This window comes from Ambystoma mexicanum, assembly GCF_040938575.1.
Source record: "Ambystoma mexicanum isolate Mex_15411 chromosome 12 unlocalized genomic scaffold, UKY_AmexF1_1 Mex_chr12_unloc.1, whole genome shotgun sequence".
In the NCBI taxonomy this organism is placed as follows: Eukaryota; Metazoa; Chordata; class Amphibia; order Caudata; family Ambystomatidae; genus Ambystoma; species Ambystoma mexicanum.
In genome coordinates this window covers 14,499,770-14,525,856 of record NW_027182322.1, presented here as the reverse complement: position 1 = coordinate 14,525,856, position 26,087 = coordinate 14,499,770, and the positions used below count along the sequence as shown (strand labels likewise).

At 46.3% G+C, this 26,087-nt stretch overlaps 10 non-coding genes across 10 annotated transcripts; all 10 read left to right on the top strand.

The window, feature by feature from the left end:
- The first annotated feature begins 1,782 nt into the window (after positions 1-1,782).
- On the top strand, positions 1,783-1,854 carry TRNAA-CGC (transfer RNA alanine (anticodon CGC)). Its single transcript has one exon. It is a non-coding gene; the product is annotated as a tRNA-Ala (tRNA).
- A 2,389-nt stretch (positions 1,855-4,243) lies between these two features.
- TRNAA-CGC (transfer RNA alanine (anticodon CGC)) lies at positions 4,244-4,315 on the top strand. The gene has a single exon. It is a non-coding gene; the product is annotated as a tRNA-Ala (tRNA).
- A 2,413-nt stretch (positions 4,316-6,728) lies between these two features.
- Positions 6,729-6,800, top strand: TRNAA-CGC (transfer RNA alanine (anticodon CGC)). The gene has a single exon. It is a non-coding gene; the product is annotated as a tRNA-Ala (tRNA).
- Positions 6,801-9,192: 2,392 nt separating this feature from the next.
- On the top strand, positions 9,193-9,264 carry TRNAA-CGC (transfer RNA alanine (anticodon CGC)). The gene has a single exon. It is a non-coding gene; the product is annotated as a tRNA-Ala (tRNA).
- A 2,389-nt stretch (positions 9,265-11,653) lies between these two features.
- On the top strand, positions 11,654-11,725 carry TRNAA-CGC (transfer RNA alanine (anticodon CGC)). Its single transcript has one exon. It is a non-coding gene; the product is annotated as a tRNA-Ala (tRNA).
- Positions 11,726-14,136: 2,411 nt separating this feature from the next.
- TRNAA-CGC (transfer RNA alanine (anticodon CGC)) lies at positions 14,137-14,208 on the top strand. The gene has a single exon. It is a non-coding gene; the product is annotated as a tRNA-Ala (tRNA).
- Positions 14,209-16,598: 2,390 nt separating this feature from the next.
- On the top strand, positions 16,599-16,670 carry TRNAA-CGC (transfer RNA alanine (anticodon CGC)). The gene has a single exon. It is a non-coding gene; the product is annotated as a tRNA-Ala (tRNA).
- Positions 16,671-19,060: 2,390 nt separating this feature from the next.
- On the top strand, positions 19,061-19,132 carry TRNAA-CGC (transfer RNA alanine (anticodon CGC)). The gene has a single exon. It is a non-coding gene; the product is annotated as a tRNA-Ala (tRNA).
- A 2,390-nt stretch (positions 19,133-21,522) lies between these two features.
- TRNAA-CGC (transfer RNA alanine (anticodon CGC)) lies at positions 21,523-21,594 on the top strand. The gene has a single exon. It is a non-coding gene; the product is annotated as a tRNA-Ala (tRNA).
- Positions 21,595-23,991: 2,397 nt separating this feature from the next.
- Positions 23,992-24,063, top strand: TRNAA-CGC (transfer RNA alanine (anticodon CGC)). Its single transcript has one exon. It is a non-coding gene; the product is annotated as a tRNA-Ala (tRNA).
- Positions 24,064-26,087: the final 2,024 nt, after the last annotated feature.

Genomic DNA, 26,087 nt, shown 5'->3' with positions numbered 1-26,087 from the left:
AAATGAAGTCTGCCATTTGGAAACTCCAATTCGACAGTTACCGTCAGTTCTGGGAGCTGTTAGTCCCAAGCAGCCAGCCAGCATCTGGTAGATTTCACAGTTCCTTGCTGGCAGTGGGGATGTAATTCAGTGGTAGAGCACATACTTGGGAAGTATGAGGCCACAGGTTCGATCCCAGGCATTTCCATGTGATATTTTTCCTCAATTGTGGGCTTTTTATACTGTACATAGGAATTAGGATGATGTGTTCTTTTGCCATACTAAATCCTGTTCCTGAACGTCTTCTCTTTGGAGCCGATGATTGTGGACATGCACGGTGCACCATGCTTCAGTCTGATGTCTGCTTTTTTCATTGGAAGCCCGTTAGCCTGATCTCTTACCGGGATGAAACAAGGCAGACTCGTTCAGAGAGGCATTGGCTGAGAATAGTGTCTCCACCGGTCCCCCTGCTAGGCAGTGGTGTCATTCTGAGGTGCTGTGCACGCTCACCAACTATCACCCCCTCTGACCTTTCCCACCGCAGAACACCCTGAATGTATTCAGCGGGCTATGCTTCATTCTAGGGCTGCAATGGATCGCCTAGTGGCAAAACCAATGGAAGCACCATTGACCTTCCGCAGAATTCCACTGCTTGTCTGCCTAGAGAAGCGACATCTGCCCAGTGTGCTATGGACACTCTTGACGGCAGAGCTATAGAGTGGTGGGTCCACGTTGCTTTACACTAGCCAGCAAATACAGAAGGACATCCAAAGAGGTGTCAGTCTATCCAGCAACATTTGTGGGCTTTCGGCTGGAGGAATTCCTGCGCGAAATGGTGCTATCTCAATTTTGGTGTTTGAAGACATACATATATATATATATATATATATATATATTTATTTTTTCTCCATAACTACACTTCTCAAATCTGGGGCATCTATACGAGATGGCTGTGTCACATTATGTGATGTCTCAGGCACCAACGTGATGAGATCGACCTGGCGCTTTAACTTTGTCATTGTAAGTAGTAAGATGTAATTTGGCAGTTGTCATGTTTTTTCATATGCACTACTGCAAACCCCTTTCCTTACTTAGCCCACTCCCTCCTGAAGCTTTTAGGTGTGATGAGGAAGTGTCCTCTCAGCGGGGATGTAGCTCAGTGGTAGAGCGCATGCTTTGCACGTATGAGGACCTGGGGCATTTCCACTTGTTTCTCTTTTTGACTGTCATATGATCTCTATCCACTAGATGGCCCTTTGAGCACAGTAATCCTCTGGTGGAAATCTTCCCCTGGAAGTCATCTCTTATGGAGAAGCAAAATGCACACTGCTTCAGTGTGACCATGAGGTTTTCCATTCTTGCTCCAGTTTTCCCTGCTCTTTTGCTAGTGCTTCACTCGGCAGAATGTTTTGACCAGAAGAGTTCTCCCTGAAAATTATGTCTGCGGGACAGACACACTGCATACCGAGGGGATGTAGCTCAGTGGTAGAGCACTTGCTTTGCATGGATGAGGCCCTGGGTCCAATCCCTGGCATCTCCAATTGTTTCCCTTTTTTTGACTGTCATATGGTCTCTGTCCACTAGATGGCTCTTTGAGCATGGTAATCCTCTGGTGGAATACTTCCCCTGGAAGTCATCTCTTATGGAGAAGCATAATGCACACTGCTTCAGCTGACCATGTGCTTTTCCAGTCTTGCTCCCGTTTTCCCTGGTCTTTTGCTAGTGCTTCAGTTGGCAGCATATTTTGACCGGAAGAATTCTCCCAGGAAAAGATGTCTGCAGGACAGGCCCACCGCACACCGAGGGGATGTAGCTCAGTGGTAGAGCGCATGCTTCGCATGTATGAGGTCCCGGGTTCAATCCCCGGCATCTCCATTTGCATAAACATCAGTGTGATTTTGTCCCGGTTATTTTGTATTTCACACTGCAACTCGGGCCATGATTATAGGATCATCGACATTCATATCTATTTGTCTGAGAAAACGCTGGTGCCCGTATGGCAAACCTGCCTATAATATATCACTGAGGTTTGCGTCCCTGCCAGTGTCAACATCCTGTATGCCTTCACAATCACTACAAATAGAAATGCACAGAGAGAAACATCACACCACAGTTTTAACGGTGCAGAATCGTGAAAGGATTGGCATTGCCTTGCGTTTCTTTTCAGTCGATTGTTTTGGTTCCGAATGTATAGCTCCACCATTGTACCTTTGTAGCATATGATGCCTAGCTTTAAAAATAATTTGTTTTCACTGGATGTGGCCACAGATGTGCCTCTGTTGTCAACCTAAGTCGATCAGGTTCTGTAACTTGTTAGTTTTGAGCTGGAATATCCTACCAGCTCTGCTGCTGGGGCCTATCTCTGGCTTCTAAAAGCAAAAGTCTTGAACATATTGATATTTTTCATTAGTTGGTCAGGGGAATTGCATGGGGGGGGGCAGCCTTTCTGCATGTTTCTATGGACAACCAGACACAGGTGGCTCTAAAATGAAGTCTGCCATTTGGAAACTCCAATTCGACAGTTACCGTCAGTTCTGGGAGCTGTTAGTCCCAAGCAGCCAGCCAGCATCTGGTAGATTTCACAGTTCCTTGCTGGCAGTGGGGATGTAATTCAGTGGTAGAGCACATACTTGGGAAGTATGAGGCCACAGGTTCGATCCCAGGCATTTCCATGTGATATTTTTCCTCAATTGTGGGCTTTTTATACTGTACATAGGAATTAGGATGATGTGTTCTTTTGCCATACTAAATCCTGTTCCTGAATGTCTTCTCTTTGGAGCCGATGATTGTGGACATGCACGGTGCACCATGCTTCAGTGTGATATCTGCTTTTTTCATTGGAAGCCTGTTAGCCTGATCTCTTACCGGGACGACACAAGGCAGACTCGTTCAGACAGAGGGGCATTGGCTGAGAATAGTGTCTCCACCGGTCCCCCTGCTAGGCAGTGGTGTCATTCTGAGGTGCTGTGCACGCTCACCAACTATCACCCCCTCTGACCTTTCCCACCGCAGAACACCCTGAATGCATTCAGCGGGTTATGCTTCATTCTAGGGCTGCAATGGATCGCCTAGTGGCAAAACCAATGGAAGCACCATTGACCTTCCGCAGAATTCCACTGCTTGTCTGCCTAGAGAAGCGACATCTGCCGAGTGTGCTATGGACACTCATGACGGCAGAGCTATAGAGTGGTGGGTCCACGTTGCTTTCCACTAGCCAGCAAATACAGAAGGACATCCGAAAGAGGTGTCAGTCTATCCAGCAACATTTGTGGGCTTTCGGCTGGAGGAATTCCTGCGCGAAATGGTGCTATCTCATTTTTGGTGTTTGAAGACATACATATATATATATATATATATTTATTTTTTCTCCATAACTACACTTCTCAAATCTGGGGCATCTATCCGAGATGGCTGTGTCACATTATGTGATGTCTCAGGCACCAACGTGATGAGATCGACCTGGCGCTTTAACTTTGTCATTGTAAGTAGTAAGATGTAATTTGGCAGTTGTCATGTTTTTTCATATGCACTACTGCAAACCCCTTTCCTTACTTAGCCCACTCCCTCCTGAAGCTTTTAGGTGTGATGAGGAAGTGTCCTCTCAGCGGGGATGTAGCTCAGTGGTAGAGCGCATGCTTTGCATGTATGAGGACCTGGGGCATTTCCACTTGTTTCTCTTTTTGACTGTCATATGATCTCTATCCACTAGATGGCCCTTTGAGCACAGTAATCCTCTGGTGGAAATCTTCCCCTGGAAGTCATCTCTTATGGAGAAGCAAAATGCACACTGCTTCAGTGTGACCATGAGGTTTTCCATTCTTGCTCCAGTTTTCCCTGCTCTTTTGCTAGTGCTTCACTCGGCAGAATGTTTTGACCAGAAGAGTTCTCCCTGAAAATTATGTCTGCGGGACAGACACACTGCATACCAAGGGGATGTAGCTCAGTGGTAGAGCACTTGCTTTGCATGGATGAGGCCCTGGGTCCAATCCCTGGCATCTCCAATTGTTTCCCTTTTTTTGACTGTCATATGGTCTCTGTCCACTAGATGGCTCTTTGAGCACGGTAATCCTCTGGTGGAATACTTCCCCTGGAAGTCATCTCTTATGGAGAAGCATAATGCACACTGCTTCAGCTGACCATGTGCTTTTCCAGTCTTGCTCCCGTTTTCCCTGGTCTTTTGCTAGTGCTTCAGTTGGCAGCATATTTTAACCGGAAGAATTCTCCCAGGAAAAGATGTCTGCAGGACAGGCCCACTGCACACCGAGGGGATGTAGCTCAGTGGTAGAGCGCATGCTTCGCATGTATGAGGTCCCGGGTTCAATCCCCGGCATCTCCATTTGCATAAACATCAGTGTGATTTTGTCCCGGTTATTTTGTATTTCACACTGCAACTCGGGCCATGATTATAGGATCATCGACATTCATATCTATTTGTCTGAGAAAACGCTGGTGCCCGTATGGCAAACCTGCCTATAATATATCACTGAGGTTTACGTCCCTGCCAGTGTCAACATCCTGTATGCCTTCACAATCACTACAAATAGAAATGCACAGAGAGAACCTTCACACCACAGTTTTAACGGTGCAGAATCGTGAAAGGATTCGCATTGCCTTGCGTTTCTTTTCAGTCGATTGTTTTGGTTCCGAATGTATAGCTCCACCATTGTACCTTTGTAGCATATGATGGCTAGCTTTAAAAATAATTTGTTTTCACTGGATGTGGCCACAGATGTGCCTCTGTTGTCAACCTAAGTCGATCAGGTTCTGTAACTTGTTAGTTTTGAGCTGGAATATCCTACCAGCTCTGCTGCTGGGGCCTATCTCTGGCTTCTAAAAGCAAAAGTCTTGAACATATTGATATTTTTCATTAGTTGGTCAGGGGAATTGCATGGGGGGGCAGCCTTTCTGCATGTTTCTATGGACAACCAGACACAGGTGGCTCTAAAATGAAGTCTGCCATTTGGAAACTCCAATTCGACAGTTACCGTCAGTTCTGGGCGCTGTTAGTCCCAAGCAGCCAGCCAGCATCTGGTAGATTTCACAGTTCCTTGCTGGCAGTGGGGATGTAACTCAGTGGTAGAGCACATACTTGGGAAATATGAGGCCACAGGTTCGATCCCAGGCATCTCCATGTGATATTTTTCCTCAATTGTGGGCTTTTTATCCTGTACATAGGAATTAGGATGATGTGTTCTTTTGCCATACTAAATCCTGTTCCTGAACGTCTTCTCTTTGGAGCCGATGATTGTGGACATGCACGGTGCACCATGCTTCAGTGTGATGTCTGCTTTTTTCATTGGAAGCCTGTTAGCCTGATCTCTTACCGGGACGACACAAGGCAGACTCGTTCAGACAGAGGGGCATTGGCTGAGAATAGTGTCTCCACCGGTCCCCCTGCTAGGCAGTGGTGTCATTCTGAGGTGCTGTGCACGCTCACCAACTATCACCCCCTCTGACCTTTCCCACCGCAGAACACCCTGAATGCATTCAGCGGGTTATGCTTCATTCTAGGGCTGCAATGGATCGCCTAGTGGCAAAACCAATGGAAGCACCATTGACCTTCCGCAGAATTCCACTGCTTGTCTGCCTAGAGAAGCGACATCTGCCGAGTGTGCTATGGACACTCATGACGGCAGAGCTATAGAGTGGTGGGTCCACGTTGCTTTCCACTAGCCAGCAAATACAGAAGGACATCTGAAAGAGGTGTCAGTCTATCTAGCAACATATGTGGGCTTTCGGCTGGAGGAATTCCTGCGCGAAATGGTGCTATCTCATTTTTGGTGTTTGAAGACATACATATATATATATATATATATATATATATATATATATATATATATATTTATTTTTTCTCCATAACTACACTTCTCAAATCTGGGGCATCTATACGAGATGGCTGTGTCACATTATGTGATGTCTCAGGCACCAACGTGATAAGATCGACCTGGCGCTTTAACTTTGTCATTGTAAGTAGTAAGATGTAATTTGGCAGTTGTCATGTTTTTTCATATGCACTACTGCAAACCCCTTTCCTTACTTAGCCCACTCCCTCCTGAAGCTTTTAGGTGTGATGAGGAAGTGTCCTCTCAGCGGGGATGTAGCTCAGTGGTAGAGCGCATGCTTTGCATGTATGAGGACCTGGGGCATTTCCACTTGTTTCTCTTTTTGACTGTCATATGATCTCTATCCACTAGATGGCCCTTTGAGCACAGTAATCCTCTGGTGGAAATCTTCCCCTGGAAGTCATCTCTTATGGAGAAGCAAAATGCACACTGCTTCAGTGTGACCATGAGGTTTTCCATTCTTGCTCCAGTTTTCCCTGCTCTTTTGCTAGTGCTTCACTCGGCAGAATGTTTTGACCAGAAGAGTTCTCCCTGAAAATTATGTCTGCGGGACAGACACACTGCATACCGAGGGGATGTAGCTCAGTGGTAGAGCACTTGCTTTGCATGGATGAGGCCCTGGGTCCAATCCCTGGCATCTCCAATTGTTTCCCTTTTTTTGACTGTCATATGGTCTCTGTCCACTAGATGGCTCTTTGAGCATGGTAATCCTCTGGTGGAATACTTCCCCTGGAAGTCATCTCTTATGGAGAAGCATAATGCACACTGCTTCAGCTGACCATGTGCTTTTCCAGTCTTGCTCCCGTTTTCCCTGGTCTTTTGCTAGTGCTTCAGTTGGCAGCATATTTTGACCGGAAGAATTCTCCCAGGAAAAGATGTCTGCAGGACAGGCCCACCGCACACCGAGGGGATGTAGCTCAGTGGTAGAGCGCATGCTTCGCATGTATGAGGTCCCGGGTTCAATCCCCGGCATCTCCATTTGCATAAACATCAGTGTGATTTTGTCCCGGTTATTTTGTATTTCACACTGCAACTCGGGCCATGATTATAGGATCATCGACATTCATATCTATTTGTCTGAGAAAACGCTGGTGCCCGTATGGCAAACCTGCCTATAATATATCACTGAGGTTTGCGTCCCTGCCAGTGTCAACATCCTGTATGCCTTCACAATCACTACAAATAGAAATGCACAGAGAGAAACATCACACCACAGTTTTAACGGTGCAGAATCGTGAAAGGATTGGCATTGCCTTGCGTTTCTTTTCAGTCGATTGTTTTGGTTCCGAATGTATAGGTCCACCATTGTACCTTTGTAGCATATGATGCCTAGCTTTAAAAATAATTTGTTTTCACTGGATGTGGCCACAGATGTGCCTCTGTTGTCAACCTAAGTCGATCAGGTTCTGTAACTTGTTAGTTTTGAGCTGGAATATCCTACCAGCTCTGCTGCTGGGGCCTATCTCTGGCTTCTAAAAGCAAAAGTCTTGAACATATTGATATTTTTCATTAGTTGGTCAGGGGAATTGCATGGGGGGGGGCAGCCTTTCTGCATGTTTCTATGGACAACCAGACACAGGTGGCTCTAAAATGAAGTCTGCCATTTGGAAACTCCAATTCGACAGTTACCGTCAGTTCTGGGAGCTGTTAGTCCCAAGCAGCCAGCCAGCATCTGGTAGATTTCACAGTTCCTTGCTGGCAGTGGGGATGTAATTCAGTGGTAGAGCACATACTTGGGAAGTATGAGGCCACAGGTTCGATCCCAGGCATTTCCATGTGATATTTTTCCTCAATTGTGGGCTTTTTATACTGTACATAGGAATTAGGATGATGTGTTCTTTTGCCATACTAAATCCTGTTCCTGAACGTCTTCTCTTTGGAGCCGATGATTGTGGACATGCACGGTGCACCATGCTTCAGTCTGATGTCTGCTTTTTTCATTGGAAGCCCGTTAGCCTGATCTCTTACCGGGATGAAACAAGGCAGACTCGTTCAGAGAGGCATTGGCTGAGAATAGTGTCTCCACCGGTCCCCCTGCTAGGCAGTGGTGTCATTCTGAGGTGCTGTGCACGCTCACCAACTATCACCCCCTCTGACCTTTCCCACCGCAGAACACCCTGAATGTATTCAGCGGGCTATGCTTCATTCTAGGGCTGCAATGGATCGCCTAGTGGCAAAACCAATGGAAGCACCATTGACCTTCCGCAGAATTCCACTGCTTGTCTGCCTAGAGAAGCGACATCTGCCCAGTGTGCTATGGACACTCTTGACGGCAGAGCTATAGAGTGGTGGGTCCACGTTGCTTTACACTAGCCAGCAAATACAGAAGGACATCCAAAGAGGTGTCAGTCTATCCAGCAACATTTGTGGGCTTTCGGCTGGAGGAATTCCTGCGCGAAATGGTGCTATCTCAATTTTGGTGTTTGAAGACATACATATATATATATATATATATATATATATTTATTTTTTCTCCATAACTACACTTCTCAAATCTGGGGCATCTATACGAGATGGCTGTGTCACATTATGTGATGTCTCAGGCACCAACGTGATGAGATCGACCTGGCGCTTTAACTTTGTCATTGTAAGTAGTAAGATGTAATTTGGCAGTTGTCATGTTTTTTCATATGCACTACTGCAAACCCCTTTCCTTACTTAGCCCACTCCCTCCTGAAGCTTTTAGGTGTGATGAGGAAGTGTCCTCTCAGCGGGGATGTAGCTCAGTGGTAGAGCGCATGCTTTGCACGTATGAGGACCTGGGGCATTTCCACTTGTTTCTCTTTTTGACTGTCATATGATCTCTATCCACTAGATGGCCCTTTGAGCACAGTAATCCTCTGGTGGAAATCTTCCCCTGGAAGTCATCTCTTATGGAGAAGCAAAATGCACACTGCTTCAGTGTGACCATGAGGTTTTCCATTCTTGCTCCAGTTTTCCCTGCTCTTTTGCTAGTGCTTCACTCGGCAGAATGTTTTGACCAGAAGAGTTCTCCCTGAAAATTATGTCTGCGGGACAGACACACTGCATACCGAGGGGATGTAGCTCAGTGGTAGAGCACTTGCTTTGCATGGATGAGGCCCTGGGTCCAATCCCTGGCATCTCCAATTGTTTCCCTTTTTTTGACTGTCATATGGTCTCTGTCCACTAGATGGCTCTTTGAGCATGGTAATCCTCTGGTGGAATACTTCCCCTGGAAGTCATCTCTTATGGAGAAGCATAATGCACACTGCTTCAGCTGACCATGTGCTTTTCCAGTCTTGCTCCCGTTTTCCCTGGTCTTTTGCTAGTGCTTCAGTTGGCAGCATATTTTGACCGGAAGAATTCTCCCAGGAAAAGATGTCTGCAGGACAGGCCCACCGCACACCGAGGGGATGTAGCTCAGTGGTAGAGCGCATGCTTCGCATGTATGAGGTCCCGGGTTCAATCCCCGGCATCTCCATTTGCATAAACATCAGTGTGATTTTGTCCCGGTTATTTTGTATTTCACACTGCAACTCGGGCCATGATTATAGGATCATCGACATTCATATCTATTTGTCTGAGAAAACGCTGGTGCCCGTATGGCAAACCTGCCTATAATATATCACTGAGGTTTGCGTCCCTGCCAGTGTCAACATCCTGTATGCCTTCACAATCACTACAAATAGAAATGCACAGAGAGAAACATCACACCACAGTTTTAACGGTGCAGAATCGTGAAAGGATTGGCATTGCCTTGCGTTTCTTTTCAGTCGATTGTTTTGGTTCCGAATGTATAGCTCCACCATTGTACCTTTGTAGCATATGATGCCTAGCTTTAAAAATAATTTGTTTTCACTGGATGTGGCCACAGATGTGCCTCTGTTGTCAACCTAAGTCGATCAGGTTCTGTAACTTGTTAGTTTTGAGCTGGAATATCCTACCAGCTCTGCTGCTGGGGCCTATCTCTGGCTTCTAAAAGCAAAAGTCTTGAACATATTGATATTTTTCATTAGTTGGTCAGGGGAATTGCATGGGGGGGGGCAGCCTTTCTGCATGTTTCTATGGACAACCAGACACAGGTGGCTCTAAAATGAAGTCTGCCATTTGGAAACTCCAATTCGACAGTTACCGTCAGTTCTGGGAGCTGTTAGTCCCAAGCAGCCAGCCAGCATCTGGTAGATTTCACAGTTCCTTGCTGGCAGTGGGGATGTAATTCAGTGGTAGAGCACATACTTGGGAAGTATGAGGCCACAGGTTCGATCCCAGGCATTTCCATGTGATATTTTTCCTCAATTGTGGGCTTTTTATACTGTACATAGGAATTAGGATGATGTGTTCTTTTGCCATACTAAATCCTGTTCCTGAATGTCTTCTCTTTGGAGCCGATGATTGTGGACATGCACGGTGCACCATGCTTCAGTGTGATATCTGCTTTTTTCATTGGAAGCCTGTTAGCCTGATCTCTTACCGGGACGACACAAGGCAGACTCGTTCAGACAGAGGGGCATTGGCTGAGAATAGTGTCTCCACCGGTCCCCCTGCTAGGCAGTGGTGTCATTCTGAGGTGCTGTGCACGCTCACCAACTATCACCCCCTCTGACCTTTCCCACCGCAGAACACCCTGAATGCATTCAGCGGGTTATGCTTCATTCTAGGGCTGCAATGGATCGCCTAGTGGCAAAACCAATGGAAGCACCATTGACCTTCCGCAGAATTCCACTGCTTGTCTGCCTAGAGAAGCGACATCTGCCGAGTGTGCTATGGACACTCATGACGGCAGAGCTATAGAGTGGTGGGTCCACGTTGCTTTCCACTAGCCAGCAAATACAGAAGGACATCCGAAAGAGGTGTCAGTCTATCCAGCAACATTTGTGGGCTTTCGGCTGGAGGAATTCCTGCGCGAAATGGTGCTATCTCATTTTTGGTGTTTGAAGACATACATATATATATATATATATATTTATTTTTTCTCCATAACTACACTTCTCAAATCTGGGGCATCTATCCGAGATGGCTGTGTCACATTATGTGATGTCTCAGGCACCAACGTGATGAGATCGACCTGGCGCTTTAACTTTGTCATTGTAAGTAGTAAGATGTAATTTGGCAGTTGTCATGTTTTTTCATATGCACTACTGCAAACCCCTTTCCTTACTTAGCCCACTCCCTCCTGAAGCTTTTAGGTGTGATGAGGAAGTGTCCTCTCAGCGGGGATGTAGCTCAGTGGTAGAGCGCATGCTTTGCATGTATGAGGACCTGGGGCATTTCCACTTGTTTCTCTTTTTGACTGTCATATGATCTCTATCCACTAGATGGCCCTTTGAGCACAGTAATCCTCTGGTGGAAATCTTCCCCTGGAAGTCATCTCTTATGGAGAAGCAAAATGCACACTGCTTCAGTGTGACCATGAGGTTTTCCATTCTTGCTCCAGTTTTCCCTGCTCTTTTGCTAGTGCTTCACTCGGCAGAATGTTTTGACCAGAAGAGTTCTCCCTGAAAATTATGTCTGCGGGACAGACACACTGCATACCAAGGGGATGTAGCTCAGTGGTAGAGCACTTGCTTTGCATGGATGAGGCCCTGGGTCCAATCCCTGGCATCTCCAATTGTTTCCCTTTTTTTGACTGTCATATGGTCTCTGTCCACTAGATGGCTCTTTGAGCACGGTAATCCTCTGGTGGAATACTTCCCCTGGAAGTCATCTCTTATGGAGAAGCATAATGCACACTGCTTCAGCTGACCATGTGCTTTTCCAGTCTTGCTCCCGTTTTCCCTGGTCTTTTGCTAGTGCTTCAGTTGGCAGCATATTTTAACCGGAAGAATTCTCCCAGGAAAAGATGTCTGCAGGACAGGCCCACTGCACACCGAGGGGATGTAGCTCAGTGGTAGAGCGCATGCTTCGCATGTATGAGGTCCCGGGTTCAATCCCCGGCATCTCCATTTGCATAAACATCAGTGTGATTTTGTCCCGGTTATTTTGTATTTCACACTGCAACTCGGGCCATGATTATAGGATCATCGACATTCATATCTATTTGTCTGAGAAAACGCTGGTGCCCGTATGGCAAACCTGCCTATAATATATCACTGAGGTTTACGTCCCTGCCAGTGTCAACATCCTGTATGCCTTCACAATCACTACAAATAGAAATGCACAGAGAGAACCTTCACACCACAGTTTTAACGGTGCAGAATCGTGAAAGGATTCGCATTGCCTTGCGTTTCTTTTCAGTCGATTGTTTTGGTTCCGAATGTATAGCTCCACCATTGTACCTTTGTAGCATATGATGGCTAGCTTTAAAAATAATTTGTTTTCACTGGATGTGGCCACAGATGTGCCTCTGTTGTCAACCTAAGTCGATCAGGTTCTGTAACTTGTTAGTTTTGAGCTGGAATATCCTACCAGCTCTGCTGCTGGGGCCTATCTCTGGCTTCTAAAAGCAAAAGTCTTGAACATATTGATATTTTTCATTAGTTGGTCAGGGGAATTGCATGGGGGGGCAGCCTTTCTGCATGTTTCTATGGACAACCAGACACAGGTGGCTCTAAAATGAAGTCTGCCATTTGGAAACTCCAATTCGACAGTTACCGTCAGTTCTGGGCGCTGTTAGTCCCAAGCAGCCAGCCAGCATCTGGTAGATTTCACAGTTCCTTGCTGGCAGTGGGGATGTAACTCAGTGGTAGAGCACATACTTGGGAAATATGAGGCCACAGGTTCGATCCCAGGCATCTCCATGTGATATTTTTCCTCAATTGTGGGCTTTTTATCCTGTACATAGGAATTAGGATGATGTGTTCTTTTGCCATACTAAATCCTGTTCCTGAACGTCTTCTCTTTGGAGCCGATGATTGTGGACATGCACGGTGCACCATGCTTCAGTGTGATGTCTGCTTTTTTCATTGGAAGCCTGTTAGCCTGATCTCTTACCGGGACGACACAAGGCAGACTCGTTCAGACAGAGGGGCATTGGCTGAGAATAGTGTCTCCACCGGTCCCCCTGCTAGGCAGTGGTGTCATTCTGAGGTGCTGTGCACGCTCACCAACTATCACCCCCTCTGACCTTTCCCACCGCAGAACACCCTGAATGCATTCAGCGGGTTATGCTTCATTCTAGGGCTGCAATGGATCGCCTAGTGGCAAAACCAATGGAAGCACCATTGACCTTCCGCAGAATTCCACTGCTTGTCTGCCTAGAGAAGCGACATCTGCCGAGTGTGCTATGGACACTCATGACGGCAGAGCTATAGAGTGGTGGGTCCACGTTGCTTTCCACTAGCCAGCAAATACAGAAGGACATCTGAAAGAGGTGTCAGTCTATCTAGCAACATATGTGGGCTTTCGGCTGGAGGAATTCCTGCGCGAAATGGTGCTATCTCATTTTTGGTGTTTGAAGACATACATATATATATATATATATATATATATATATATATATATATATATTTATTTTTTCTCCATAACTACACTTCTCAAATCTGGGGCATCTATACGAGATGGCTGTGTCACATTATGTGATGTCTCAGGCACCAACGTGATAAGATCGACCTGGCGCTTTAACTTTGTCATTGTAAGTAGTAAGATGTAATTTGGCAGTTGTCATGTTTTTTCATATGCACTACTGCAAACCCCTTTCCTTACTTAGCCCACTCCCTCCTGAAGCTTTTAGGTGTGATGAGGAAGTGTCCTCTCAGCGGGGATGTAGCTCAGTGGTAGAGCGCATGCTTTGCATGTATGAGGACCTGGGGCATTTCCACTTGTTTCTCTTTTTGACTGTCATATGATCTCTATCCACTAGATGGCCCTTTGAGCACAGTAATCCTCTGGTGGATATCTTCCCCTGGAAGTCATCTCTTATGGAGAAGCAAAATGCACACTGCTTCAGTGTGACCATGAGGTTTTCCATTCTTGCTCCAGTTTTCCCTGCTCTTTTGCTAGTGCTTCACTCGGCAGAATGTTTTGACCAGAAGAGTTCTCCCTGAAAATTATGTCTGCGGGACAGACACACTGCATACCGAGGGGATGTAGCTCAGTGGTAGAGCACTTGCTTTGCATGGATGAGGCCCTGGGTCCAATCCCTGGCATCTCCAATTGTTTCCCTTTTTTTGACTGTCATATGGTCTCTGTCCACTAGATGGCTCTTTGAGCATGGTAATCCTCTGGTGGAATACTTCCCCTGGAAGTCATCTCTTATGGAGAAGCATAATGCACACTGCTTCAGCTGACCATGTGCTTTTCCAGTCTTGCTCCCGTTTTCCCTGGTCTTTTGCTAGTGCTTCAGTTGGCAGCATATTTTGACCGGAAGAATTCTCCCAGGAAAAGATGTCTGCAGGACAGGCCCACCGCACACCGAGGGGATGTAGCTCAGTGGTAGAGCGCATGCTTCGCATGTATGAGGTCCCGGGTTCAATCCCCGGCATCTCCATTTGCATAAACATCAGTGTGATTTTGTCCCGGTTATTTTGTATTTCACACTGCAACTCGGGCCATGATTATAGGATCATCGACATTCATATCTATTTGTCTGAGAAAACGCTGGTGCCCGTATGGCACACCTGCCTATAATATATCACTGAGGTTTGCGTCCCTGCCAGTGTCAACATCCTGTATGCCTTCACAATCACTACAAATAGAAATGCACAGAGAGAAACATCACACCACAGTTTTAACGGTGCAGAATCGTGAAAGGATTGGCATTGCCTTGCGTTTCTTTTCAGTCGATTGTTTTGGTTCCGAATGTATAGCTCCACCATTGTACCTTTGTAGCATATGATGCCTAGCTTTAAAAATAATTTGTTTTCACTGGATGTGGCCACAGATGTGCCTCTGTTGTCAACCTAAGTCGATCAGGTTCTGTAACTTGTTAGTTTTGAGCTGGAATATCCTACCAGCTCTGCTGCTGGGGCCTATCTCTGGCTTCTAAAAGCAAAAGTCTTGAACATATTGATATTTTTCATTAGTTGGTCAGGGGAATTGCATGGGGGGGGGCAGCCTTTCTGCATGTTTCTATGGACAACCAGACACAGGTGGCTCTAAAATGAAGTCTGCCATTTGGAAACTCCAATTCGACAGTTACCGTCAGTTCTGGGAGCTGTTAGTCCCAAGCAGCCAGCCAGCATCTGGTAGATTTCACAGTTCCTTGCTGGCAGTGGGGATGTAATTCAGTGGTAGAGCACATACTTGGGAAGTATGAGGCCACAGGTTCGATCCCAGGCATTTCCATGTGATATTTTTCCTCAATTGTGGGCTTTTTATACTGTACATAGGAATTAGGATGATGTGTTCTTTTGCCATACTAAATCCTGTTCCTGAACGTCTTCTCTTTGGAGCCGATGATTGTGGACATGCACGGTGCACCATGCTTCAGTCTGATGTCTGCTTTTTTCATTGGAAGCCCGTTAGCCTGATCTCTTACCGGGATGAAACAAGGCAGACTCGTTCAGAGAGGCATTGGCTGAGAATAGTGTCTCCACCGGTCCCCCTGCTAGGCAGTGGTGTCATTCTGAGGTGCTGTGCACGCTCACCAACTATCACCCCCTCTGACCTTTCCCACCGCAGAACACCCTGAATGTATTCAGCGGGCTATGCTTCATTCTAGGGCTGCAATGGATCGCCTAGTGGCAAAACCAATGGAAGCACCATTGACCTTCCGCAGAATTCCACTGCTTGTCTGCCTAGAGAAGCGACATCTGCCCAGTGTGCTATGGACACTCTTGACGGCAGAGCTATAGAGTGGTGGGTCCACGTTGCTTTACACTAGCCAGCAAATACAGAAGGACATCCAAAGAGGTGTCAGTCTATCCAGCAACATTTGTGGGCTTTCGGCTGGAGGAATTCCTGCGCGAAATGGTGCTATCTCAATTTTGGTGTTTGAAGACATACATATATATATATATATATATATATATTTATTTTTTCTCCATAACTACACTTCTCAAATCTGGGGCATCTATACGAGATGGCTGTGTCACATTATGTGATGTCTCAGGCACCAACGTGATGAGATCGACCTGGCGCTTTAACTTTGTCATTGTAAGTAGTAAGATGTAATTTGGCAGTTGTCATGTTTTTTCATATGCACTACTGCAAACCCCTTTCCTTACTTAGCCCACTCCCTCCTGAAGCTTTTAGGTGTGATGAGGAAGTGTCCTCTCAGCGGGGATGTAGCTCAGTGGTAGAGCGCATGCTTTGCACGTATGAGGACCTGGGGCATTTCCACTTGTTTCTCTTTTTGACTGTCATATGATCTCTATCCACTAGATGGCCCTTTGAGCACAGTAATCCTCTGGTGGAAATCTTCCCCTGGAAGTCATCTCTTATGGAGAAGCAAAATGCACACTGCTTCAGTGTGACCATGAGGTTTTCCATTCTTGCTCCAGTTTTCCCTGCTCTTTTGCTAGTGCTTCACTCGGCAGAATGTTTTGACCAGAAGAGTTCTCCCTGAAAATTATGTCTGCGGGACAGACACACTGCATACCGAGGGGATGTAGCTCAGTGGTAGAGCACTTGCTTTGCATGGATGAGGCCCTGGGTCCAATCCCTGGCATCTCCAATTGTTTCCCTTTTTTTGACTGTCATATGGTCTCTGTCCACTAGATGGCTCTTTGAGCATGGTAATCCTCTGGTGGAATACTTCCCCTGGAAGTCATCTCTTATGGAGAAGCATAATGCACACTGCTTCAGCTGACCATGTGCTTTTCCAGTCTTGCTCCCGTTTTCCCTGGTCTTTTGCTAGTGCTTCAGTTGGCAGCATATTTTGACCGGAAGAATTCTCCCAGGAAAAGATGTCTGCAGGACAGGCCCACCGCACACCGAGGGGATGTAGCTCAGTGGTAGAGCGCATGCTTCGCATGTATGAGGTCCCGGGTTCAATCCCCGGCATCTCCATTTGCATAAACATCAGTGTGATTTTGTCCCGGTTATTTTGTATTTCACACTGCAACTCGGGCCATGATTATAGGATCATCGACATTCATATCTATTTGTCTGAGAAAACGCTGGTGCCCGTATGGCAAACCTGCCTATAATATATCACTGAGGTTTGCGTCCCTGCCAGTGTCAACATCCTGTATGCCTTCACAATCACTACAAATAGAAATGCACAGAGAGAAACATCACACCACAGTTTTAACGGTGCAGAATCGTGAAAGGATTGGCATTGCCTTGCGTTTCTTTTCAGTCGATTGTTTTGGTTCCGAATGTATAGCTCCACCATTGTACCTTTGTAGCATATGATGCCTAGCTTTAAAAATAATTTGTTTTCACTGGATGTGGCCACAGATGTGCCTCTGTTGTCAACCTAAGTCGATCAGGTTCTGTAACTTGTTAGTTTTGAGCTGGAATATCCTACCAGCTCTGCTGCTGGGGCCTATCTCTGGCTTCTAAAAGCAAAAGTCTTGAACATATTGATATTTTTCATTAGTTGGTCAGGGGAATTGCATGGGGGGGGGCAGCCTTTCTGCATGTTTCTATGGACAACCAGACACAGGTGGCTCTAAACTGAAGTCTGCCATTTGGAAACTCCAATTCGACAGTTACCGTCAGTTCTGGGAGCTGTTAGTCCCAAGCAGCCAGTCAGCATCTGGTAGATTTCACAGTTCCTTGCTGGCAGTGGGGATGTAATTCAGTGGTAGAGCACATACTTGGGAAGTATGAGGCCACAGGTTCGATCCCAGGCATTTCCATGTGATATTTTTCCTCAATTGTGGGCTTTTTATACTGTACATAGGAATTAGGATGATGTGTTCTTTTGCCATACTAAATCCTGTTCCTGAACGTCTTCTCTTTGGAGCCGATGATTGTGGACATGCACGGTGCACCATGCTTCAGTCTGATGTCTGCTTTTTTCATTGGAAGCCCGTTAGCCTGATCTCTTACCGGGATGAAACAAGGCAGACTCGTTCAGAGAGGCATTGGCTGAGAATAGTGTCTCCACCGGTCCCCCTGCTAGGCAGTGGTGTCATTCTGAGGTGCTGTGCACGCTCACCAACTATCACCCCCTCTGACCTTTCCCACCGCAGAACACCCTGAATGTATTCAGCGGGCTATGCTTCATTCTAGGGCTGCAATGGATCGCCTAGTGGCAAAACCAATGGAAGCACCATTGACCTTCCGCAGAATTCCACTGCTTGTCTGCCTAGAGAAGCGACATCTGCCCAGTGTGCTATGGACACTCTTGACGGCAGAGCTATAGAGTGGTGGGTCCACGTTGCTTTACACTAGCCAGCAAATACAGAAGGACATCCAAAGAGGTGTCAGTCTATCCAGCAACATTTGTGGGCTTTCGGCTGGAGGAATTCCTGCGCGAAATGGTGCTATCTCAATTTTGGTGTTTGAAGACATACATATATATATATATATATATATATATTTATTTTTTCTCCATAACTACACTTCTCAAATCTGGGGCATCTATACGAGATGGCTGTGTCACATTATGTGATGTCTCAGGCACCAACGTGATGAGATCGACCTGGCGCTTTAACTTTGTCATTGTAAGTAGTAAGATGTAATTTGGCAGTTGTCATGTTTTTTCATATGCACTACTGCAAACCCCTTTCCTTACTTAGCCCACTCCCTCCTGAAGCTTTTAGGTGTGATGAGGAAGTGTCCTCTCAGCGGGGATGTAGCTCAGTGGTAGAGCGCATGCTTTGCACGTATGAGGACCTGGGGCATTTCCACTTGTTTCTCTTTTTGACTGTCATATGATCTCTATCCACTAGATGGCCCTTTGAGCACAGTAATCCTCTGGTGGAAATCTTCCCCTGGAAGTCATCTCTTATGGAGAAGCAAAATGCACACTGCTTCAGTGTGACCATGAGGTTTTCCATTCTTGCTCCAGTTTTCCCTGCTCTTTTGCTAGTGCTTCACTCGGCAGAATGTTTTGACCAGAAGAGTTCTCCCTGAAAATTATGTCTGCGGGACAGACACACTGCATACCGAGGGGATGTAGCTCAGTGGTAGAGCACTTGCTTTGCATGGATGAGGCCCTGGGTCCAATCCCTGGCATCTCCAATTGTTTCCCTTTTTTTGACTGTCATATGGTCTCTGTCCACTAGATGGCTCTTTGAGCATGGTAATCCTCTGGTGGAATACTTCCCCTGGAAGTCATCTCTTATGGAGAAGCATAATGCACACTGCTTCAGCTGACCATGTGCTTTTCCAGTCTTGCTCCCGTTTTCCCTGGTCTTTTGCTAGTGCTTCAGTTGGCAGCATATTTTGACCGGAAGAATTCTCCCAGGAAAAGATGTCTGCAGGACAGGCCCACCGCACACCGAGGGGATGTAGCTCAGTGGTAGAGCGCATGCTTCGCATGTATGAGGTCCCGGGTTCAATCCCCGGCATCTCCATTTGCATAAACATCAGTGTGATTTTGTCCCGGTTATTTTGTATTTCACACTGCAACTCGGGCCATGATTATAGGATCATCGACATTCATATCTATTTGTCTGAGAAAACGCTGGTGCCCGTATGGCAAACCTGCCTATAATATATCACTGAGGTTTGCGTCCCTGCCAGTGTCAACATCCTGTATGCCTTCACAATCACTACAAATAGAAATGCACAGAGAGAAACATCACACCACAGTTTTAACGGTGCAGAATCGTGAAAGGATTGGCATTGCCTTGCGTTTCTTTTCAGTCGATTGTTTTGGTTCCGAATGTATAGCTCCACCATTGTACCTTTGTAGCATATGATGCCTAGCTTTAAAAATAATTTGTTTTCACTGGATGTGGCCACAGATGTGCCTCTGTTGTCAACCTAAGTCGATCAGGTTCTGTAACTTGTTAGTTTTGAGCTGGAATATCCTACCAGCTCTGCTGCTGGGGCCTATCTCTGGCTTCTAAAAGCAAAAGTCTTGAACATATTGATATTTTTCATTAGTTGGTCAGGGGAATTGCATGGGGGGGGGCAGCCTTTCTGCATGTTTCTATGGACAACCAGACACAGGTGGCTCTAAACTGAAGTCTGCCATTTGGAAACTCCAATTCGACAGTTACCGTCAGTTCTGGGAGCTGTTAGTCCCAAGCAGCCAGTCAGCATCTGGTAGATTTCACAGTTCCTTGCTGGCAGTGGGGATGTAATTCAGTGGTAGAGCACATACTTGGGAAGTATGAGGCCACAGGTTCGATCCCAGGCATTTCCATGTGATATTTTTCCTCAATTGTGGGCTTTTTATACTGTACATAGGAATTAGGATGATGTGTTCTTTTGCCATACTAAATCCTGTTCCTGAACGTCTTCTCTTTGGAGCCGATGATTGTGGACATGCACGGTGCACCATGCTTCAGTCTGATGTCTGCTTTTTTCATTGGAAGCCCGTTAGCCTGATCTCTTACCGGGATGAAACAAGGCAGACTCGTTCAGAGAGGCATTGGCTGAGAATAGTGTCTCCACCGGTCCCCCTGCTAGGCAGTGGTGTCATTCTGAGGTGCTGTGCACGCTCACCAACTATCACCCCCTCTGACCTTTCCCACCGCAGAACACCCTGAATGTATTCAGCGGGCTATGCTTCATTCTAGGGCTGCAATGGATCGCCTAGTGGCAAAACCAATGGAAGCACCATTGACCTTCCGCAGAATTCCACTGCTTGTCTGCCTAGAGAAGCGACATCTGCCCAGTGTGCTATGGACACTCTTGACGGCAGAGCTATAGAGTGGTGGGTCCACGTTGCTTTACACTAGCCAGCAAATACAGAAGGACATCCAAAGAGGTGTCAGTCTATCCAGCAACATTTGTGGGCTTTCGGCTGGAGGAATTCCTGCGCGAAATGGTGCTATCTCAATTTTGGTGTTTGAAGACATACATATATATATATATATATATATATATTTATTTTTTCTCCATAACTACACTTCTCAAATCTGGGGCATCTATACGAGATGGCTGTGTCACATTATGTGATGTCTCAGGCACCAACGTGATGAGATCGACCTGGCGCTTTAACTTTGTCATTGTAAGTAGTAAGATGTAATTTGGCAGTTGTCATGTTTTTTCATATGCACTACTGCAAACCCCTTTCCTTACTTAGCCCACTCCCTCCTGAAGCTTTTAGGTGTGATGAGGAAGTGTCCTCTCAGCGGGGATGTAGCTCAGTGGTAGAGCGCATGCTTTGCACGTATGAGGACCTGGGGCATTTCCACTTGTTTCTCTTTTTGACTGTCATATGATCTCTATCCACTAGATGGCCCTTTGAGCACAGTAATCCTCTGGTGGAAATCTTCCCCTGGAAGTCATCTCTTATGGAGAAGCAAAATGCACACTGCTTCAGTGTGACCATGAGGTTTTCCATTCTTGCTCCAGTTTTCCCTGCTCTTTTGCTAGTGCTTCACTCGGCAGAATGTTTTGACCAGAAGAGTTCTCCCTGAAAATTATGTCTGCGGGACAGACACACTGCATACCGAGGCGATGTAGCTCAGTGGTAGAGCACTTGCTTTGCATGGATGAGGCCCTGGGTCCAATCCCTGGCATCTCCAATTGTTTCCCTTTTTTTGACTGTCATATGGTCTCTGTCCACTAGATGGCTCTTTGAGCATGGTAATCCTCTGGTGGAATACTTCCCCTGGAAGTCATCTCTTATGGAGAAGCATAATGCACACTGCTTCAGCTGACCATGTGCTTTTCCAGTCTTGCTCCCGTTTTCCCTGGTCTTTTGCTAGTGCTTCAGTTGGCAGCATATTTTGACCGGAAGAATTCTCCCAGGAAAAGATGTCTGCAGGACAGGCCCACCGCACACCGAGGGGATGTAGCTCAGTGGTAGAGCGCATGCTTCGCATGTATGAGGTCCCGGGTTCAATCCCCGGCATCTCCATTTGCATAAACATCAGTGTGATTTTGTCCCGGTTATTTTGTATTTCACACTGCAACTCGGGCCATGATTATAGGATCATCGACATTCATATCTATTTGTCTGAGAAAACGCTGGTGCCCGTATGGCAAACCTGCCTATAATATATCACTGAGGTTTGCGTCCCTGCCAGTGTCAACATCCTGTATGCCTTCACAATCACTACAAATAGAAATGCACAGAGAGAAACATCACACCACAGTTTTAACGGTGCAGAATCGTGAAAGGATTGGCATTGCCTTGCGTTTCTTTTCAGTCGATTGTTTTGGTTCCGAATGTATAGCTCCACCATTGTACCTTTGTAGCATATGATGCCTAGCTTTAAAAATAATTTGTTTTCACTGGATGTGGCCACAGATGTGCCTCTGTTGTCAACCTAAGTCGATCAGGTTCTGTAACTTGTTAGTTTTGAGCTGGAATATCCTACCAGCTCTGCTGCTGGGGCCTATCTCTGGCTTCTAAAAGCAAAAGTCTTGAACATATTGATATTTTTCATTAGTTGGTCAGGGGAATTGCATGGGGGGGGGGCAGCCTTTCTGCATGTTTCTATGGACAACCAGACACAGGTGGCTCTAAAATGAAGTCTGCCATTTGGAAACTCCAATTCGACAGTTACCGTCAGTTCTGGGAGCTGTTAGTCCCAAGCAGCCAGCCAGCATCTGGTAGATTTCACAGTTCCTTGCTGGCAGTGGGGATGTAATTCAGTGGTAGAGCACATACTTGGGAAGTATGAGGCCACAGGTTCGATCCCAGGCATTTCCATGTGATATTTTTCCTCAATTGTGGGCTTTTTATACTGTACATAGGAATTAGGATGATGTGTTCTTTTGCCATACTAAATCCTGTTCCTGAACGTCTTCTCTTTGGAGCCGATGATTGTGGACATGCACGGTGCACCATGCTTCAGTCTGATGTCTGCTTTTTTCATTGGAAGCCCGTTAGCCTGATCTCTTACCGGGATGAAACAAGGCAGACTCGTTCAGAGAGGCATTGGCTGAGAATAGTGTCTCCACCGGTCCCCCTGCTAGGCAGTGGTGTCATTCTGAGGTGCTGTGCACGCTCACCAACTATCACCCCCTCTGACCTTTCCCACCGCAGAACACCCTGAATGTATTCAGCGGGCTATGCTTCATTCTAGGGCTGCAATGGATCGCCTAGTGGCAAAACCAATGGAAGCACCATTGACCTTCCGCAGAATTCCACTGCTTGTCTGCCTAGAGAAGCGACATCTGCCCAGTGTGCTATGGACACTCTTGACGGCAGAGCTATAGAGTGGTGGGTCCACGTTGCTTTACACTAGCCAGCAAATACAGAAGGACATCCAAAGAGGTGTCAGTCTATCCAGCAACATTTGTGGGCTTTCGGCTGGAGGAATTCCTGCGCGAAATGGTGCTATCTCAATTTTGGTGTTTGAAGACATACATATATATATATATATATATATATATATATATTTATTTTTTCTCCATAACTACACTTCTCAAATCTGGGGCATCTATACGAGATGGCTGTGTCACATTATGTGATGTCTCAGGCACCAACGTGATGAGATCGACCTGGCGCTTTAACTTTGTCATTGTAAGTAGTAAGATGTAATTTGGCAGTTGTCATGTTTTTTCATATGCACTACTGCAAACCCCTTTCCTTACTTAGCCCACTCCCTCCTGAAGCTTTTAGGTGTGATGAGGAAGTGTCCTCTCAGCGGGGATGTAGCTCAGTGGTAGAGCGCATGCTTTGCACGTATGAGGACCTGGGGCATTTCCACTTGTTTCTCTTTTTGACTGTCATATGATCTCTATCCACTAGATGGCCCTTTGAGCACAGTAATCCTCTGGTGGAAATCTTCCCCTGGAAGTCATCTCTTATGGAGAAGCAAAATGCACACTGCTTCAGTGTGACCATGAGGTTTTCCATTCTTGCTCCAGTTTTCCCTGCTCTTTTGCTAGTGCTTCACTCGGCAGAATGTTTTGACCAGAAGAGTTCTCCCTGAAAATTATGTCTGCGGGACAGACACACTGCATACCGAGGGGATGTAGCTCAGTGGTAGAGCACTTGCTTTGCATGGATGAGGCCCTGGGTCCAATCCCTGGCATCTCCAATTGTTTCTCTTTTTTTGACTGTCATATGGTCTCTGTCCACTAGATGGCTCTTTGAGCATGGTAATCCTCTGGTGGAATACTTCCCCTGGAAGTCATCTCTTATGGAGAAGCATAATGCACACTGCTTCAGCTGACCATGTGCTTTTCCAGTCTTGCTCCCGTTTTCCCTGGTCTTTTGCTAGTGCTTCAGTTGGCAGCATATTTTGACCGGAAGAATTCTCCCAGGAAAAGATGTCTGCAGGACAGGCCCGCCGCACACCGAGGGGATGTAGCTCAGTGGTAGAGCGCATGCTTCGCATGTATGAGGTCCCGGGTTCAATCCCCGGCATCTCCATTTGCATAAACATCAGTGTGATTTTGTCCCGGTTATTTTGTATTTCACACTGCAACTCGGGCCATGATTATAGGATCATCGACATTCATATCTATTTGTCTGAGAAAACGCTGGTGCCCGTATGGCAAACCTGCCTATAATATATCACTGAGGTTTGCGTCCCTGCCAGTGTCAACATCCTGTATGCCTTCACAATCACTACAAATAGAAATGCACAGAGAGAAACATCACACCACAGTTTTAACGGTGCAGAATCGTGAAAGGATTGGCATTGCCTTGCGTTTCTTTTCAGTCGATTGTTTTGGTTCCGAATGTATAGCTCCACCATTGTACCTTTGTAGCATATGATGTCTAGCTTTAAAAATAATTTGTTTTCACTGGATGTGGCCACAGATGTGCCTCTGTTGTCAACCTAAGTCGATCAGGTTCTGTAACTTGTTAGTTTTGAGCTGGAATATCCTACCAGCTCTGCTGCTGGGGCCTATCTCTGGCTTCTAAAAGCAAAAGTCTTGAACATATTGATATTTTTCATTAGTTGGTCAGGGGAATTGCATGGGGGGGGGGCAGCCTTTCTGCATGTTTCTATGGACAACCAGACACAGGTGGCTCTAAAATGAAGTCTGCCATTTGGAAACTCCAATTCGACAGTTACCGTCAGTTCTGGGAGCTGTTAGTCCCAAGCAGCCAGCCAGCATCTGGTAGATTTCACAGTTCCTTGCTGGCAGTGGGGATGTAATTCAGTGGTAGAGCACATACTTGGGAAGTATGAGGCCACAGGTTCGATCCCAGGCATTTCCATGTGATATTTTTCCTCAATTGTGGGCTTTTTATACTGTACATAGGAATTAGGATGATGTGTTCTTTTGCCATACTAAATCCTGTTCCTGAACGTCTTCTCTTTGGAGCCGATGATTGTGGACATGCACGGTGCACCATGCTTCAGTCTGATGTCTGCTTTTTTCATTGGAAGCCCGTTAGCCTGATCTCTTACCGGGATGAAACAAGGCAGACTCGTTCAGAGAGGCATTGGCTGAGAATAGTGCCTCCACCGGTCCCCCTGCTAGGCAGTGGTGTCATTCTGAGGTGCTGTGCACGCTCACCAACTATCACCCCCTCTGACCTTTCCCACCGCAGAACACCCTGAATGTATTCAGCGGGCTATGCTTCATTCTAGGGCTGCAATGGATCGCCTAGTGGCAAAACCAATGGAAGCACCATTGACCTTCCGCAGAATTCCACTGCTTGTCTGCCTAGAGAAGCGACATCTGCCCAGTGTGCTATGGACACTCTTGACGGCAGAGCTATAGAGTGGTGGGTCCACGTTGCTTTACACTAGCCAGCAAATACAGAAGGACATCCAAAGAGGTGTCAGTCTATCCAGCAACATTTGTGGGCTTTCGGCTGGAGGAATTCCTGCGCGAAATGGTGCTATCTCAATTTTGGTGTTTGAAGACATACATATATATATATATAAATATATATATATTTATTTTTTCTCCATAACTACACTTCTCAAATCTGGGGCATCTATACGAGATGGCTGTGTCACATTATGTGATGTCTCAGGCACCAACGTGATGAGATCGACCTGGCGCTTTAACTTTGTCATTGTAAGTAGTAAGATGTAATTTGGCAGTTGTCATGTTTTTTCATATGCACTACTGCAAACCCCTTTCCTTACTTAGCCCACTCCCTCCTGAAGCTTTTAGGTGTGATGAGGAAGTGTCCTCTCAGCGGGGATGTAGCTCAGTGGTAGAGCGCATGCTTTGCACGTATGAGGACCTGGGGCATTTCCACTTGTTTCTCTTTTTGACTGTCATATGATCTCTATCCACTAGATGGCCCTTTGAGCACAGTAATCCTCTGGTGGAAATCTTCCCCTGGAAGTCATCTCTTATGGAGAAGCAAAATGCACACTGCTTCAGTGTGACCATGAGGTTTTCCATTCTTGCTCCAGTTTTCCCTGCTCTTTTGCTAGTGCTTCACTCGGCAGAATGTTTTGACCAGAAGAGTTCTCCCTGAAA